This window comes from Dendrobates tinctorius, unplaced genomic scaffold (genome assembly GCF_039654945.1).
Source record: "Dendrobates tinctorius isolate UK_male_01 unplaced genomic scaffold, ASM3965494v1 ptg000196l, whole genome shotgun sequence".
Classification (NCBI taxonomy): Eukaryota; Metazoa; Chordata; class Amphibia; order Anura; family Dendrobatidae; genus Dendrobates; species Dendrobates tinctorius.
The window spans coordinates 18,163,850-18,183,531 of NW_027361863.1; the positions used below are offsets into that span (position 1 = coordinate 18,163,850).

Genomic DNA, 19,682 nt, shown 5'->3' on the forward strand with positions numbered 1-19,682 from the left:
TTTAACTAAATAGGGGGTGAGTCGAACCGCAAACGCCTTGTAGTAGAAGTATGTCAGGCCGTCTGGACCCGGTGATTTTCCATTAGGAAGTAATTTAAGCACCTCTCCTACCTCTTCACCCGTGATTTCTTTATTCAGTGTATTTACAGTGTTCTTAGTAAGAGTAGGCAGCTTACACTGCTCAAGAAAGGAGTGGATTAGGTCCCTCTGTTTTCCTGGGTCTGTAGGAAGAGTGCTAGGCAAAGAATACAATCTTGACAAATAATCCTGAAAGATGTTTGCGACTTTAGTGGGATCATAGAACATATTCCCTCCCGAATCTCTCAAGGCATAAACGGATGAGTTCCCCCTATCCTCTCTAAGTTGGCGGGCTAAAAGGGAGTGAGGTTTATTTCCTTTGTCATAATATTTATGCTTGCTATAAAGTAGTAATTTTTCTGTTGTATTGACCGCTAAGTCCCTCAGTTGGGCACGAGTCTTTACTATACCTCTAAGGGTACGTATTGTTGGGTTAAGGGTCATCCTATTCTCTAAGTCTCTGAGACTTTTGAGGAGCTGATCTCTCTGATATAATCTATCTTTTTTTATACGAGAGCTTAATGCTATGCATTGCCCTCTAAAGACGGCCTTATGGGCTTCCCAGACAGTAGAAAAATTAGGCACTGACCCCTCATTGTTCTCGGAAGTATTCCATCAATCCGGCTTCCAGTTTGTCTCTAGGGAGCCCTCTTGAGGAGGGACTCATTGAGCCTCCAGTGGCAGACTCTTGTACGTGGGATTGTCTGGTCTAGGGTGAGAGTCATTGGCGCGTGGTCTGACCACGTTATTGCACCAATATCCACATTGCTCGTCAATCTAAGGGTCTGAATGTTGCCAAAGAAAAAATCGATCCTGGTGTGTGTGCCATGAGGGGGGGAGTAGAAGGTAAAGGTTTTTTCTGAGGGATGTTTAACTCGCCATAGATCAAATAAGGCAAACCTGCGGATCAGTCTTCGAAAGGCAGCTGTCAATTTACGTTGAGACGGGCTCGACAATTGATTGTTAATGGTCAACCTGTCCAACGAGTCAGAGAAAATAGTGTTAAAATCTCCACCCACAATCCACGCTGAGGAGGGGAGGCGTGTTAATTTGAGGAGTACCCGGTTCAAAAAGAGGACCTGGGAGGTATTAGGGGCGTAGATGTTACACAGAATAATTGGAACTTCCTTATATGACCCTTGTAGGATAAGGTACCTACCCTGTGGGTCTGCCAGGGAGGTAGTAACTTGGATGGGACAGGTCCTTGATATCAAAATCGCCACACCGGCTTTTTTCCTTTCCTGGGAGGCTAAGAAAATTGTGGGGTAAAGGTGTTTAGCGAAATTGCAGTTCCCATTGAGATTCAGGTGTGTTTCCTGTAAGAAAACCACATCAGCTCGCTGGGTCCGCATCTCACCAAGCGCCATTCGTCTCTTAATGTTTGAGTTTAAACCCTTAACATTTAGTGTTAAAATTTTAACCATATTTTAGGTTGTAGTAGCAGAAAGCAAAATTAGCATTACATACAGAGACCAACCGGGTATTGCCCATCTCAAAATTGCCTGATGGCCCACGATGGATGGCTCTCAAAGAGGTACAGAAGATTCCCTCACCACAATCAGGGTAGACACATAAGGAATGGGAGAAGACATTTACAATACACACAACACATAGATCGCAACATTTACATGTCACAAATATTACCAGAGAGGAGTAAAGCCACAGGCGAAAGCCTTCTCCGCTACCGTCCTCTCCGGCCAGGGTCAGAGAAAAAAAGATTGGCATAACGTAAAACTTTACCAATATCTAAACCCTGACCTCCTTTACCAACTCTTCCGTAGGAGGAACCAGGGTAACTCTAACCCTTAAAAGGGGGTCTGTAGCTATGGACACACTGCTATCACAGTCAGTGTCAAAAGCTAGATTCTAAACATTTAAGAGAGGGGAGTGTTCAATTCTCACCGCCCTAGTAGCAAGCCAATGCAAATAGTGTGAGGAGTCTTAACCAGATATATTATCATAAAAGAAAAAAGTGAACAGCTACTTATGAAAGAAAGAACCAACCAAAGTCCCTATAATAAACTGGGGAGGACACAAGATCCCCCACCAACTGCCCCCCAAGGGGGGACTCCAGCTTGGAACCAGAGATTCAAACACAGGGCTCCAGTTCCCAGAAGGAAGAAAAAATATGAAAAATTGTTATCTCAGGTCGGAGCCGGTCGTGCCTTAGGTCGTGATGAGGGAGATCCCCCCCCTAGAGTCCACCTGTTGCCAAACCGGACGGAGTGGACTGGACGGCATCTCCAATTCCCAGTCCACCAGGGAGGGTGGAGGAACCCCCAGGTCAGTGCAGAAGGCTGGGAGGTCCCGAATAGATCGAAGCACTACTGTACGACCATCTTTTGAGGCTATGAGGGCAAACGGGAACCCCCAGCGATATCGGATGCCCTTATCTTTTAAGGATGCAAGTAGTGGCTGCAGATGTCTCCTTTTCTGTAGGGTGATCCAAGATAAATCAGGAAATAATTGGATCCGAGTCCCTTGATATTCAATTCTCTCCGAAGCACGGGCTTTAGCCATAATAGACTCTTTTAATTGGAAGTCATGGACACCGCAAATAATGTCACGAGACTGATTTTGCGGCCCCCTGGGGCGTAATGCTCTATGTGCTCTGTACAATTTTATCCTTTGAGTTGTGGGGCACTCCAGTACAGTGTTGAATATGGTTTCAAGTATGGCATGGACATCCTCATTACCCGTGGCCTCAGGGACGCCTCTCACTCGGATATTATTACGGCGTCCTCTGTTGTCCAGGTCTTCCAGATGTTTGTTAGTTTCACTCAGAGCCTGAGCATAAGAAGTCACGTTCTTTTGTAGTTTGATGATGTATTGTCTAGTAGCATCGTGATCCCTTTCCATTGAGTCCACTCTGTCTGCTAGTAGCCCAACATCTTGGCGGATTGAGTTAATCTCTGACTTACAGGTTTCTTTTACTTCTGAGATCAGGGATTTGAAGTCCTCTTTGGTAGGGAGGAGATCCAGATACTTCTTCAATCCTCTGTGGTCAAAATGGTGTTCCATCTCTCCCGACTCAGTCTCTGATGGGGAGTCACGCGACCCCCCCCCGTCCTCCTGCTGTGACACCAGAGCAGACAGTGAGGGCGTAGAGTCCAGGTCCATACCCACTGGGCCCGACCACGTAGTTTTATTTTTCGCTTGAGTGCCTTTATGGATTGATTGTCGTTGTGACTTTGGTGGCATGGGGTCACTCGCAACACAGTCTCTCTTAGTAAGAAACTTGTCCAAAGGGGTCATAAACGGCTGCCCCCTTCTTAATCTGTATGACCAGCTTGAACCTCGTCTCCTCCTCAGCCCCGCCAGGTCGTCCCCTAGTCCGTGCAATGTATTATATCTCCTTTCAATATTATTTATTGATGTAAAACCGTTAAAATTATAGCTGTCCACTTATGTCCTCCATCTGGGCGGAAAGGCAAGTCTCCCCTCTACGCAGACATTATACAGGGGTGTATATCTCCTCCATGGCTCTTTCTCGTAGTAATTTCTTTACAACAGGCTAGACCACTAGATGGCAGTAGAGTATAAGGCAAAAAGAGAGCCTTTCCTGCTTTTTTTTTTTTTTTAAGGCAACTGCAGCCCAGTTTCCCGCTCCCTTCTTCTTCAGCTATCAGAGCTTGCAAAATGGCGTCGCCCACATGGAGCCCCGGGGTCCCGAGGGGGGCGCAATCGCCGCCGTTGCACCTCTGGAGCACAACCACTTTGTCACTTGGAGATGCCTCCTTCTCCTCAGGGACACTATCTCTCCCGTGTCTGAACTGGGACAGCACTGAAGGTAAGACCCAGGGCTGCACCCTGACTATGTGGAGGTGCTATAAGAAGGCCTTACCTCCACTGTTTCTCTGTGCGTGCTAGGAGCAGTCCCACGGGTATAGTTCCGATCTCAGTGTTCTGCTTGAAGCCCTCCTGGAGTTATGCTCCCAGCCCAGGTCTGTGTCCAGAACCCGGGGTGATAGCCAGGGAACCTGGCTTGCCCCTCGCCGGCCACCTAGGGGTGCTGAATCCTACAGGTATCTTCCAGGGTAGCAGGGGAACCAAGTCAGGATGGTTTGCAGCAAATTGTAAAGTTTAAAGAGGAAGTTTCGTGTTCTAAAAGCAGGAGCCCAAGTGAAATGCTTCTTCCCTGTTAGGTGCCCAGGCCACGCCCCGACCAACTTTAGTTTTTTTTAATTATGAACTTTAATAACCCAAATTACCGGAACATTTTTGTCATTTTGTGCTTAAACTTTTTTAGACATTTGGCTACTGAAAATATTTTGAACCCGTGAGGCTGCATTTCGATAGGTTAAAATGTGTGGTCCTTAAAGAGGACCTGTCACTTAACATAAATGTTTTGTCTTTCAACTGCCGCTGTTCTCCTGAATCTGGCGTTGCTTTTCTTTCTTTCCTGTGCTTCTCCGTTCCTGAGATATGGCCCATTCTTTCTTATATATAAATCAAGAATTCTTATCCAAGTGGGTGTTGTCCTTACGCTTGTCAGTGGGAGTATTCTTGAGAATCACGCCCACTTGCTATTCAAGACTAGATTTTATACAAAGGAGAAAAACCTATATCTCTGGAACGGAGACATATAGGAACAAGAGAGAAACATCGCCGGATTCAGAAGAACAGCATTTACACCAGGTAAAAAAAAAAAATGACATACAGTATATGCCACATTACCGGCCCTCTTTTACAGGATAATGGAGGCAGAAGTACCTGTATCTTTATGTAGATATCTACATAAATCGGAAGAGGAGATCATCTGAGGTTACTCCCGATGCAAGCAGGTACCTCGGAGCTATATAATCATCACAAGGACACATCACATGTGGTTTACTCCTCGTGTCCCATGACATTACATCTGGCTGAACCTCAATCACTCCACAATTGAGAAAGATCAGCGTCACTTATTTTGGATAATTTTTATACTTACATTTGGGATGAATTTGTTGGTAGACCCGGCTTAGTAACATGGATAGCAAGGCCGAAAAAAGATATTTTCAGGCTATATTCTCTCAGAATAAATCCCCAGCTCTATGTCCTTCTAAAGAACCTAATAACTGTAATATACAATATTGTTACGCTCCAGGAAGACATCCAGGCCTCTCTTGAACCCTTCGACTGAGTTCGCCATCACCACTTCCTCAGGCAAGGAATTCCAGATTCTCACTGCCCTAACAGTAAAGAATCCTCTTCTATGTTGGTGGAAAAACCTTCCCTCCTCCAGACGCAGAGAATGCCCCCTTGTGACTGTCACCTTCCTTGGTATAAACAGATCCTTGGAGAGATATTTGTATTGTCCCCTTATATACTTATACATGGTTATTAGATCGCCCCTCAGTCATCTTTTTTCTAGAATAAATAATCCTTATTTTGCTAATCTCTCTGGGTATTGTAGTTCCCCCATCCCCTTTATTAATTTTGTTGCCCTCCTTTGTACCCGCTCTAGTTCCATTATATCCTTCCTGAGCAGCGGTGCCCAAAACTGTACACAGTACTCCATGTGCGGTCTAACCAGAGATTTGTACAGCGGCAGTATAATGCTCTCATCATGTGTATCCAGACCTCTTTTAATGCACCCCATGATCCTGTTTGCCTTGGCAGCCGCTGCCTGGCACTGGCTGCTCCAGGTAAGTTTATCATTAACTAGGATCCCCAAGTCCTACTCAATGTCAGATTTACCCAGTGGTTTCCCGTTCAGTGTGTAATGGTGATTCCTTCTTCCCATGTGTATAACCTTACATTTATCATTGTTAACACCGCATCTGCCACCTTTCGGCCCAAGTTTCCAACTTATCCAGATCCATCTGTAGCAGAATACTAGCTTCTCTTGTATTGACTGCTTTACATAGTTTTGTATCTTCTGCAAATATCGATATTTTACTGTACAAACCTTCTACCAGATCGTTAATAAATATGTTGAAGAGAATAGGTCCCAACACCGACCCCTGCGGTCCCCACTGGTCACAGCGACCCAGTTAGAGAATATACCATTTATAACCACCCTCTGCTTTCTATCACTAAGCCAGTTACTTACCCATTTACACACATTTTCTCCCAGACCCGGCATTCTCATTGTGTGTACCAATCTCTTGTGCGGCACGGTATCAAACGCTTTGGAAAAATCAAGATATACCACGTCCAATGACTCACCTTGGTCCAGTCTATAGCTTACCTCTTCATAAAAACTGATTAGATTGGTGTGACAGGAGCGATTCCTCATAAGCCCATGCTGATATGGCGTTACACAGTTATTCTCAATGAGATAATCCAGAATAACATCCCTCAGAAACCCTTCAAATATTTTACCAACAATAGAGGTTAGACTTACTGGCCTATAATTTCCAGGTTCACTTTTAGAACCTTTTTGAATATTGGTACCACATTTGCTATGTGTGGCGCCCCTGAGGCTCAGTCGCCACAGAGGTACTGCACCTCCTCCTGAGGTGTGGTGCCCCACCATCCAGGTAAGGTGGAGGCTCCTGACCACACTCCAACACCTGCACCCCACACCACAAAGTAGTGTAGCAAAGCACCTTCGGCAGCTCCCTGCTTGGAGTGTAGCAAAGCACCCATTGGTGGCTCCCTGCTTGGAACACGAAACGTGGTGGGTTGAGTTTAGTGACATTAAAGAGAGCGGGAAGAGTTTAGGTAGAGAGTTGTTGTTCAGTTGGAGAGAGAAGAAGATCCCCAGAGAGAGGGATAGATGGATGGAAGTGCTGCAGCAGATCCCAGTGACCTGGGTCTGCTGGCACAGGAAAGGAAGAGAGAGAGAACTACATAGACTGAAAGCCTGATTTTCCATAGAAAGAAAGATTAGTATGGAACGTGAGGAGTAAAAGAGAACAGAGGACGTTGGTTAGAAGAGAACCCTTACTAGAAGTGCTTAGCGCAAGGCAGGGGCCCGGTCCCCGAGGTTGTATGGTTGTATGGTTGTACTAATGGTCCTGCAGCAGACACTGGAGGAATAGAAGTAGTGACTGCTTTATTCCCACACAAGACTTGGGGGCACAACAGCAACTGGATAGTGAGCCGGGACTTAGTAGCAAGGAATCCCGAAGCAGGCTACAGCTGTCTGCCGTACAAGTAGAGTTCATAAGAACATCGGACAGGAGGAACTCCAGTGTAACTCAGTACTAGGAGTACTTCATTTAAAGGCGCTATAAGAGGAGACGTTCAGAATGGCACATGTTGGCAGAGTGTTGGAAAGGAATATTCCATCTGGCCTGGAGGTTGACTGAGTCCCTAACCCGGAGGACACGGCACGGAAGCAGGCACCTGTTTGTACAACAGACTGTGAGTAAAGCTTTGGAACTACATGCCCTGGTGTCTTCCGCTCATTCCTGCGCCACACACCTGGCACCGCTACATCCCTGTGCCTACACTGCACCATTCCTGCAATGCTTATCTACACTGCCCTGGGACTACAGCTTCACCTGTGGGGAGCTATAACATCTTTGCTGCGCCATACCATCAGTCCCAGAGGATCTGCATGCAGCGTCGGCCTAACACCCCCCTTGCCGAATACCACAGGTGGCGTCACGAACCATTCAACTTTATTCCACCATTCAATACCCCCCTTTTACATGGGCGCCCAGGGCCACGGACCGGGTCACCGCTGCTATGACAATCCCCTCTGAGAGACCGACCCGGTACCGAGTAGCCCACAGCCCTGGGAGGGCGACCCATATGCGCCAGTCCTGTGGAACAGATCCCGTCGCTATAGAGTCTCTAAATATAAGAAATAATGGTTTGTCTATTACATTACTTAGTACTCGTGGGTGTATGCCATCCGGACCTGGAGATTTATCTATTTTAATCTTATTTAGCCGGTTTTGCACCTCTCCTTGGGTTAGATTGGTGACCCTTAATATAAGGTTTTCTTTGTCTCTTGGCATTTCACCTAGTATTTCATTTTCCACCGTGAATACCGTGGAAAAGAAGGTGTTTAATATATTAGCTTTTTCCTCGTCATCTACAACCATACTTAGCTCACAATTTTTGATGGGCCTACACTTTCACTTATGATTCTTTTACTATTGATATAGTTGAAGAACATTTTGTGATTAGTTTTACTCTCCTTAGCAATGTGCTTCTCTGTTTCCTTTTTGGCAGCTTTAATTATTTTTTTAGATAAAGTATTTTTCTCCCTATAGTTTTTTAGAGCTTTAATGGCACCATCCTGCTTTAGTAGTTTAAATGCTTTCTTTTTACTGTTAATTGTCCCAATTTTAATTTTTTAGTCTTAATTTGTCTGTAGCACTTTGTGGTATCTTCTATATCTCAATCTACATTGTTTCAGAGGTCAACCACGGAATAAATGGTCTTTCCCAAATTCTATGCACCCGTATAGTGCCAAAAAACAATGCCATAACCAAATAGTTCGAATACATTTTTAGGTAATGATGCAAAACGTATCTTGGGTTCAGGTAAAAAAAAAAAAATCCTGCATGTGTTCGAAATGGTTATAGGTGGCCAAAACTAGGGCTGAGTGCAAAATAATCTAGGAGTTTTGACAGCTAGTTCCGGACCATGTGCACTATTCCATACTGTGTGTGAATGAACTACAAGTCTCAGCATGGTTTACCACACAGGTGAGACTCGCCAGCAGTTTTATATAATAGATGCTCGTCTCTTTACATTTAATATATAATGATGTTCTACTTTGGGAAAATAAAAAAGATGATGATAATTCTGCTGTGTTGGAGACTTTTCAAAGCTCAGCCTCAAATTCTCATCTAAATGCATTTACCAAATTAGGAAGCCGAAATGCAAACAGGACAAGTGGGATCTCACTAAGAAAGACCAATCCAGCAAGTAGAGTATGCATCTTCACCCCTTCACTGTCACCATTGCTCAAAGCAGACGGAATCTTATCATGTACAGTGGGTACAGAAAGTATTCAGACCCCTTTAAATTTTTCACTCTTTGTTTCATCGCAGCCATTTGGTAATTTCAAAAACGTTAATTTTTTCTCATTAATGTACCCTCTGCACCCTATCTTGACTGCAAAACTGAAATGTAGAAATTTTTGCAAATGTATTAAAAAAGAAAAACTGAAATATTACATGGTCATAAGTATCCAGACCCAATGCTCAGACACTCATATGTAAGTCACATGCTGTCCATTTCCTTGTGATCCTCCTTGAGATGGTTCTACTCCTTCATTGGAGTCCAGCTGTGTGTAATTAAACTGATAGGACCTGATTTGTAAAGGCGCACACCTGTCTATATAAGACCTCACAGCTCACAGTGCATGTCACACCAAATGAGAATCATGAGGTCAAAGGAACTGGCCAAGGAGCTCAGAGACAGAATTGTGGCAAGGCACAGATCTGGCCAAGGTTACAAAAGAATTTCTGCAGTACTCAAGGTTTCTAAGAGCACAGTGGCCTCCATAATCCTTAAATGGACGAAGTTTGGGACCACCAGAAGTCTTCCTAAACCTGGCTGTCCAGCCAAACTGAGCAATCGTGGGAGAAGAGCCTTGGTGAGAGAAGTAAAGAAGAACCCCAAGATCACTGTGGCTGAGCTCCACAGATGCAGTAGGGAGATGGGAGAAAGTTCCACAAAGTCAACTATCACTGCAGCCCTCCACCAGTTGGGACTTTATGGCAGAGTGACCCAACGGAAGCCTCTCCTCAGTGTAACACATATGAAAGCCTGCATGGAGTTTGCTAAAAGACACATGAAGGAATCCCAGACTATGAGAAATAAGATTCTCTGGTCTGATGAGACAAAGATAGAACTGTCATGATCCCAGTGCAGGTTTTTGAGCTGCACGTCAGGGGTTAATGTCTGGAGCTCAGTGCAGGTTTTGACCTGCACACCTGGGGTTAATGATTGTGGCCTCTCTATGGTTCTGGGAGAGCTTCTTAAACCCCTGGGAAGCTCCAATCCCTGCCAGTTATACTTTTGCCTTTGGCCGAGTGTGGTGACGTCTGTGTGCCTGTTCGTTGTTATAGCTTGTTTATATGGCTCTGACCCGGTTCTGTTCCCCGTTGTGAGTTTGCCTGTTGATTCTGTACTGCGCTACCCTCTCTGTGAATGAGTCATTGCCTGTGATCTGACTACTCTCTGCTCGCTCCTCTTGTACCTTGCAGCTATCTCTGTGTATGACTCATTGGCTACGTTCTGACTATCCTCCCTGTCTATGCTCCCAGGTAACTTTGTCTCGCAGTTACCCTGCTAGGAGTTCTCGTGCAGCTCCTAGCTCTCTGGAGTTTAGGCCACGCCCCCAGCAGTCACGTGCTTCAGGTCCTGCTGTTCTGAAGTACGCATCTACTCGGCTGCTGCCCGCTCCACAGGTATCTTTGAGCACAGTTCGCTTTACTCAGGACACGTGCACTGGCTCAGTGAGCAAGTGCAGTGTGGTGTTCCTGACATTATAACTGACCGTGATCTTTTTTTTTTTCTCTCTCCTCACTTCTGCAGCATGGACCTAATGTGTGCCTTATTTGAGCAGGTGAAATGCTTGACTCAGTCGCTGCAGAAGCTAAGATTGGAACACCAAGCTCTGGCCCAGTCCCAGCGGCAGGTTGCGGACTCGGTTCAGGGGGTGCTTTCCGCAGGCTTTCAGCAGGTGGGGAATAGAGATGTCATTTTAGTCCCACCCGAATCCCCGGTTAAATTGCCAGATACGTTTTCTGGTAACAAAGATGAATTCAGAGCATTTAAGGAGGGCTGTAAGCTCTTTTTCTCTTTGAGACCCCGCTCCTCTGGGGATGAGAAACAAAGGGTGGGGGTGGTTATGTCCCTGCTTAGGGGGTCCCCATAAGTCTGGGCATTTTCGCTTTCCTCTTCTGCCCCTGAGAGAATGTCTGTGGATGCGTTTTTTGAAGCCTTAGGGCTTATTTATGATGAGCCTGATAGAGTGCGTTTGGCTGAGGACAAGGTGATGAGTGTCTGTCAGGGGGAGCACTCGGCCGAGTGGTTCTGTACTGAATTCAGACGTTGGGCAGCCAAGATTTCTTGGAGTGATGCCACCCTTCGGGGGCTGTTCCGTAGAGGCCTGTGTGAATGTCTAAAGGATGCCCTGGCACTCCATCCTCCACCTGACTCCCTGGAGGATGCCATGACCCAAGCGGTGCGCATGGATAGCAGACTGCGGGCTAGAGGCGTTATGCAACTGGAAACACCATTATTCTTCAGTGGAGATGAGACCCGGACTCTTCCTGTGGCTATGGAAGTGAGCGCTGTCACCTGTGGGGAAAAGGAAAGAAGACTCCACCGGGAGAAGCAGTTGTGCTTCTATTGTGGGGAATCTGGACACTGGAAGAAGGACTGCGCCTCCTGTCCGTCATCCTCCAAGATGGCGGGAAGCGACTAGGTCTGGGTAGTAGTCGAGGAGGCTCCTAAGACCTTCAGGTACAATTTTCCTCACGTGCAAAAATGGTGCTGCAGGTGGAACTGGAACTTGGGAATGGTCCGGTTCAAACTACTGCTTTTGTTGACTGTGGTTCTGCTGTGAACCTGATTGATACCAAAATTATGACTCTTAATAAGATAGGGACAGTCAGGCTTCAGGATCCTGTTAAACTTGTGGCAATTGACTCGTCCCCTCTTACCCAGGACGGTATCTGTTGCAGGTCTGAACTTTTTTCTCTAAAAGTGGGTTCCACTCATGTGGAAAAACTAAGTTGTCTTGTGCTAGATAACTTGCCTGCAGGACTGGTACTGGGGATGCCTTGGCTTCAATGCCATAATCCTACCATTGATTGGGTGACAGGAGAGATCACTCAATGGGGATGTAAAGATAAATGTGGTAACCTGGGAGATCTTGTTAACGCTGTTAAATCCGTATCTGTGTCGTCTGTCGGTCTGAAAGGTATTCCGGAGTACCTGAAGGATTTCGAAGACGTTTTTTCCGAAAATGAGGCTGAGGCTCTGCCACCACATAGACCCTATGATTGTGCATTGATTTAGTACCCCGAGCCAAGTTACCTAAGGCTCGATTGTTCAATTTTTCCGGGCCTGAGCGCCAAGCCATGAAGGAGTACATAGCTGAGAGTCTCCACAAAAGACATATCAGGCCTTCTGTGTCACCTGTGGCAGCAGGATTCTTCTTTGTGAAGAAGAAAGATGGTGGTTTGCGGCCATGCCTCGACTTTCGGGAACTGAACAAGATAACGGTTAGGAACACTTACCCGCTTCCCCTCATCCTAGACTTATGTAACCAGTTAGCTGGGGCCCAATGGTACTCCAAGTTAGATCTCCGGGGGGCCTACAATCTGATAAGGGTTCGGGAAGGGGACGAGTGGAAAACTGCGTTCCTCACATCAGAAGGATTCTTTGAAAACCTGGTAATTGGGTTAACTAATGCACCCACTATTTTCCAGAATTTCATCAATGTTGTGTTTTCTGACCTGATAGGCCATTTTGTTATTATTTATTTGGATGACATTTTGGTGTATTCACCGGACAGCCAATCTCACTTGCAACATCTACAGACAGTTCTCCAGAGACTCAGGGAGAACCAATTGTACGCTAAATTGGAAAAAAGTTCATATTTTGTACAGGAACTGTCTTTTTTGGGGTTGATTGTGTCCTGTGAGGGGTTTCGTATGGATCCTAAGAAGGTGCTGGCGATCGCTGACTGGGTTCAGCCTCGAGATCTTAAGGGGCTCCAGCGCTTCTTAGGATTTGCAAACTATTATCGGAGATTCATTAAAGGTTTCTCACAAGTGGTTAAACCACTCACGGATCTTACCCAGAAGGGCGCTGATGTAAAAAATTGGTCTGTACTCGCTAAGGAGTCCTCAGCTATTAAGAAATGTCTCATGTCCGCCCCAGTGTTGGTACAACCAGACCCGTCCAAACCATTCATTGTGGAGGTGGATGCTTCTGAAGTGGGGGTGGGGGCTGTGCTGTCCCAGGGTCCGGCCACCCTTACCAATCTCAAACCCTGTGCCTTCTTCTCCAAGAAGTTCTCTTCAGCCGAGAGAAACTATGATGTAGGCAATAGAGAACTTCTTGCGGTCAAGCTGGCATTCGAGGAATGGAGGCACTTTTTGGAAGGGGCGGCTCACCCTATCACCGTTGTCACGGATCACAAAAATTTGGCATACCTTGAATCTGCTAAGAGGCTTACTCCGAGACAAGCCCGTTGGTCACTTTTTTTTTCGCGATTTCAATTCTCCATTACTTTTCGACCGGGGTCCAAAAATGTTAAAGCGGATGCCCTGTCCAGAAGTTTTGACCCGGTGTCTCCCCCTGAGCAGCCATCCTCCATTCTTCCCCCAGGGTTGGTAGTGGCGGGGGTCTCATCTGAGTTGGAACAAGAAATTCTAAGGGCTCAGGCCCTAGCTCCGGCAACAAGGCCAGGGGATAAATTGTTCCAGATTTATTGCAGGAGTTTCATGAGTCTAGGTTGAGTGCTCATCCAGGTATCATGGCCACTAGAGAGGCAGTAGCCAGGGGTTTTTGGTGGCCTTCACTAAGGTCCGATGTCAAGAAATTTGTTTCTGCTTGAGGTGTGTGTGCTGGTTCCAAAAGCTCACATAATCGGCCGGCTGGGGAACTCATACCTTTACCGGTTCCTGATAAGCCATGGACTTATCTTTCCATGGATTTTATTACCGGCCTTCCACCTTCCAGGGGCAATACCGTGATCTGGATTGGTGGATAGGTTTTCTAAACAGGCCCGTTTCATTCCCTTGGCAACATTACCCTCAGCAGAAACATTGTCAAGGTTGTTTGTGCAGCATGTGGTCCGATTGCATGGGGTACCCCTGAATGTTGTGTCTGACAGAGGTGTGCAGTTTGTGGCCAAATTTTGGAGGGCGTTCTGTATGAAATTGGGCATCTCACTCTCCTTCTCGTCGGAATATCACCCGGAGAGTAATGGTCAGACAGAATGCACCAATGAATCCCTGGAACAAATTCTCAGGTGTCTGACCTCCGCCAGACAGGAGGATTGGTGTGATGCGTTACCGTTGGCGGAATTCGCTTTTAACAACCGGGTGAGTCAGTCCACCAACATGTCCCATTCCTAATCAATTATGGGTTTAATCCTCATTTTGGGGAGTTTTCACGGGTGGATTCCGGTTGTCCAGTGGTAGAGGGGTCCGTTCAACGGTTAAAAAACCTCTGGGCTGAAGTCCCGCGTAAAATCTCTCGGGCCCAGGGGAGGTACAAATATTTTGCTGACAAAAAGAGAGCCTCGGGAGACATGTTTCAGGTGGGAGAGAAGGTTTGGCTTTCCACACGTAACATCAACTTGAAGGTACCATCAGCTAAATTGGGACCAAAGTTCATTGGTCCGTACGAGATTATGGAGATAGTCAACCCAGTGGCATATAGGTTGCGTCTCCCCGCCTCCTTAAAAATATCCAATGTGTTCCATAAATCTCTGTTGAAATCTGTAGGGTCTGTCAAAGATGACTCTGAGCATGTTGTTCCTCCAGTGCTGGTGGAGGGACAATTGGAGTATGAGGTAGGACATGTTGTGGACTCTCGGCGGGTGCGCCGCTCTTTGCAGTACCTGGTCCACTGGAAGGGATATGTACAAGAGGAGCGCTGATGGGTCCCTGCTCGCTCTGTACATGCAGATCACCTGGTTCGGGCTTTCCATGCCAAGTACCCGGGGAAGCCTGGGGGTCCAGAGGCCTCCCGTTGAGAGGGGGGTACTGTCATGATCCCAGTGCAGGTTTTTGAGCTGCACGTCAGGGGTTAATGTCTGGAGCGCAGTGCAGGTTTTGACATGCACACCTGGGGTTAATGATTGTGGCCTCTCTATGGTTCTGGGAGAGCTTCTTAAACCCCTGGGAAGCTCCAATCCCTGTCAGTTATACTTTTGCCTTTGGCCGAGTGTGGTGACCTCCGTGTGCCTGTGCCTGTTCGTTGTTATAGCTTGTTTATATGGTTCTGACCCATTGTGAGTTTGCCTGTTGATTCTGTACTTCACTACTCTCCCTGTGTATGACTCATTGCCTGTGATCTGACTACTCTCTGCTCGCCCCTCTTGAACCTTGCAGCTATCTCTGTGTATGACCCATTGGCTACGTCCTGACTATCCTCTCTGTCTATGCCCCTTGGTAACTTTGTCTCGCAGTTACCCTGCTAGGAGTTCTCGCGCAGCTCCTAGCTCTCTGGAGTTTAGGCCACGCCCCCCAGCAGTCACGTGCTTTAGGTCCTGCTGTTCTGAAGTACGCACCTACTCGGCTGCTGCCCGCTCCACAGGTATCTTTGAGCACAGTTTGCTTTACTCAGGACACGCGCACTGGCTCAGTGAGCAAGTGCAGTGCGGTGTTCCTGACATAACTTTTTGGTGATAATTCTAAGTGGTATGTGGGAGAAAACCAGGCACTGCTCATCACCTGCCCAATACAATCCCAACAGTGAAACATGGTGGTGGCAGCATCATGCTATGGGGGTGTTTTTCAGCTGCAGGGACAGGACGACTGTTTGCAATTGAAGGAAACATGAATGCGGCCAAGTACAGAGATATCCTGGATGAAAACCTCTTCCAGAGTGCTCTGGACCTTAGACTTGTCCGAAGGTAATGACCCTAAGCACACAGCTAAAATAACAAAGGAGTGGCTTCAGAACAACTCTGTGACCATTCTTGACTGGCCCAGCCAGAGCCCTGACCTAAACCCAATTGAGCATCTCTGGAGAGACCTGAAAATGGCTGTCCACCAACGTTCACCATCCAACCTGATGGAACTGGAGAGGATCTGCAAGGAAGAATGGCAGAGGATCCCCAAATCCAGGTGTGAAAACCTTGTGGCATCATTCCCAAGAAGACTCATGGCTGTACTAGCTCAAAAGGTGCATCTACTCAATTCTGAGCAAAGGGGCTGAATACTTATGACCATGTGAGATTTCAGTTTTTCCTTTTTAATAAATTTGCAAAAATTTTTACATTTGTTTATTTTCAGTCAAGATGGGGTACAGAGTGTACATTAATGAGAAAAAAAAACTTTTTTCATTTACCAAATGGCTGCAATGAAACAAAGAGTGAAAAATTTAAAAGGGCCTGAATACTTTCCGTACCAACTGTATCTAGCTATACATGGAGCTCCCCTAGTGGTGGCTGCAGACATGATCTTATCATGTATCTCAGTATACATGGAGCTCCCCCTAGTGGTGGCTGCAGACAGAATCTTATCATGTATCTCTATATACAGGGAGCTCCCCCTAGTGGTAGCTGCAGGCGACATAAATGTTTGACTCTAATGTCTATGCATGGAATGTTGTAATTTTGTATAACAAAATGTATGAATATGTACGTCAATTCAAATGATATAAGGAGGATAAACAGTTACAGATAGGCACAAGAGTGTTAAGGTCCATTTACATGGACCGACTGGCGGTACGACATTACCACTGATCAGGAAACTTTTAGTGATTGGTAAACTTTTACCGATTGGCAGTCATTTGACTGCCTGTTTACCAGCCAGACCAAAGCAAACAATATGCACTAAGCGACCTGTACTAAATCACTCGGTGCACAAAGGCTGCCATAGTGTAAACCTGAGTCACTACTCACGGGCAAGCCATGAGACAGGGTAATCAGGACTTCCAAGGTCCGATACCAGGAGGGCTTGTAGTACAGAGGTGTGATACAAAAGCGTGGTCAGGTAACAGTCCAGGGTCAAATAACAGGAGGATATGACAAAAGCAGAAGGGAAATCCAAAAGCGTAGTCACAACAAAATTCAGGGTCATCAGATCAGAGACAGACCAGGGGCGGACACACTGCATGTGCAGCCCAGAGGCTCCAGGGGGCCCCTGCAGGGCAGCTAATAATTAGGGCAATCTGGCCTGTTTATCCGGGCCAAGGCTTCGGGGGGCCCCTGGCCAGATTGCCCTCATGTGTGTCGGGCAGGGAGAGATCCCTGCAGCTCCGCTGCCTACAAGAGAAAATGGCAGAGGAGCAGCAGTGATCCGTCCTGCTCCCTGCCCGTGCTTCCTGTCTCACAGCAGTCAGCCGCGGCTGGATGACATCATCATTCAGTGCCGCGGCTGTGCCAGAGAGAGAAATCTGACAGTGATGCTGCGGAAGAGCGTGCGGATAGGTGAGAGGTGCTGTGTGTGTGTATACGTGCGTGCGTGTGTGTGTACGTATGTGTGTGTGTTTAGCGCTGAGAAGGAAAGTGCAGAGAGGTGAATGGTGCTGTGTGTCTGTGTGTGTGTAGGTGGAGAAAAGGGCAGTGATGGGGGAGAAGGCAATGATGGAGGTCACAGAGAGGGCATTGATGTGAGTGATTGGGGAGAAAGCTATGATGAGGTAGTGAAAAGGACAGTGATTTGGTGGTGGAAAGGACAATGATGGGGTGGTGGAAAGGGCTAATAATGGGGGTGGTGGGGAGGAGGAAATGATGGAAGTGATGGAATGGGCAATGATGGTGGCAGTGGAAAGGACAATGATGGGGGTGGTGGGGAAGGAGGCAATGATGGTGGTGGGGAAGAAGACAATGATGTGAGTGGTGGGGTAGAAGGCAATGATGGTGGTGGTGGGGGAGAAAGCAATAATGGAGGTGGTGGAAAGGGCAATGATGGAGGTGGTGGAAAGGGCAATGATGGTTGTGGTGGAAAGAGCAATAATGGGGGTGGTGGGGGAGGAGGAAATGATGGAGGTGGTGGAATGGGCAATGATGGGGGTGGTGAGGGAGAAAGCAATGATGGAGGTGGTGGAATGGGCAATGATGAGGTCGTGAAAATGCAATGATGGTGGTGGTGGAAAGGACAGTGATGGTCGTGGTGGAAAGGACAATAATGGGGGTGGTGGAGGCGGAAATAATGGAGGTGGTGGAATGGGCAATGATGGGGATGGTGGAGGAGAAAGCAATGATGGAAGTGGTGGAAAGGACAATGATGGAGGTGCTGGAATGGGCAATGATGGGGTGGTGGGGGAGAAAGCAATGATGGAGGTGGTGGAAAGGACAATGGTGGAGGTGCTGGAATGGGCAATTATGGGGGTGGTGGGGGAGACAGCAATGGTAGAGGTGGTGGAAAGGGCAATGATGGGGTGCTGGGGGAGAAGGCAATTATGGAGATAGGGGAGAGGACAATAATGGGATGACGGGGAGGAGGACAATGAGGGGTGAGGGGGATTGGGAAGGGAGGAAGGGGGATTTATAATGGATTTAGGAACAGGGGAAGGTGGATGAAGACATTATTATTGCCTATTATATTTAACAAGGTCCCTTAGTATATAGTGTACTCACTTATGTATAGCACAGTTCCTTAGTATATAGTGTACTCACTTATTATGTATAGTGCCATCCCTCAGTATATAGTGTAGTCCACTTTTTATGTATAGCAGTCCCTTAGTATATAGTGCACTCACTTATTACATCTAACACAGTCTTAGTATACAGTATACTTATTTATTATGTATAACACAGTCCCTTAGTATATAGTGTACTCACTTATTATGTACTAGCTGAAGAGCCCGGCGCTGCCCGGGCATAGTAACTAACTGTGGTTAGTTATAGCAAATTATAATTATCCTCCATCCCATAGTCCCGTGCCCATATACCCATGCTCCTAAGTACAAGAATATAACTACTATAATACTGCCCCCTATGTACAAGAATATAACTGCCTCCTATGTACATGAATATAACTAATATAATACTGCCCCTATGTACAAGAATATAACTATTATAATACTGCTCCTATGTACAAGAATATAACTACTATAATACTGCTCCTATGTACAAGAATATAACTACTATAATACTGCCCCCTATGTACAAGAATATAACTAATATAATACTGCTCCTATGTACAAGAATATAACTACCATAATACTGCTCCTATGTATAAGACTATAACTACTATAATACTGCTCCTATGTATAAGAATATAACTACTATAATACTGCCCCTATGTACAAGAATGTAACTACTATAATGCTACCCTCTAAGGAAACAAGAACATAACAAGTATAATACTGCTCCTAGGTGTAAGAATATACCAGCCTATTAATATCAGCCTGCAACTGTCTGCTTAGCTTTTGCTGGTTATTAAAAATAGGGGAGACCCCACATAATTTTTTGGAGGTTTTGTCTTTTTTAATAATCAGTAAAAGCTAAGCAGATAGCTGTGAGCTGATATTAATAGGCTGGGAAGCTGTGTGTTTATTGGCCACTTACCAGACTAATAAGACAAGCTCACAGCTGTCTGCTTTCCCTTAGCTGGTAATTAAAAATAGTGGGGACCCGACACCATTTTTTTTTTAACATCAGGATTAGCTCCTCAGAGCTTATTAAATATCTGACGGATGCTAGGCGAGAAAAAACACACAGGATATTCTCCGGGCGCTCGCTAACTTTTCTGGCTGAGAATCTCAGTGATTTTATATACGCAGATGTGAGCGAACCCTTAGACCGTCACTATATTCTGCTATCACTCAGGTGATGCCGGACCCAATAAATGCACAGTGACCAATTAGATACACATCAATCTGTGCCAGACTCAATATATGCACAGCGGGCAGTGTCTCAGTATCACTCCTTCTTCGCTGCCAAGAAACTTTGTGTCCTTTATGGAACGAGAGTGCACAATCAGTGATACAAAGTGTCGGTGCCAGGAGATTGGAGCAGATGCCTGATTTTAGTGCGTGGAAAGAGAAGAATCTGCCTTCACCTCCGGCTG

General features: G+C 46.3%; 1 long non-coding RNA gene across 1 annotated transcript in view; it reads left to right on the plus strand.

The window, feature by feature from the left end:
- The first annotated feature begins 708 nt into the window (after positions 1-708).
- Positions 709-19,682, plus strand: part of LOC141056262 (uncharacterized) — a 32,804-nt gene continuing 13,830 nt past the window's right edge. The window contains exon 1 of the long non-coding RNA XR_012221602.1: positions 709-3,868. This is a non-coding gene — a long non-coding RNA (uncharacterized lncRNA). The remainder of the gene's footprint in view (positions 3,869-19,682) is intronic.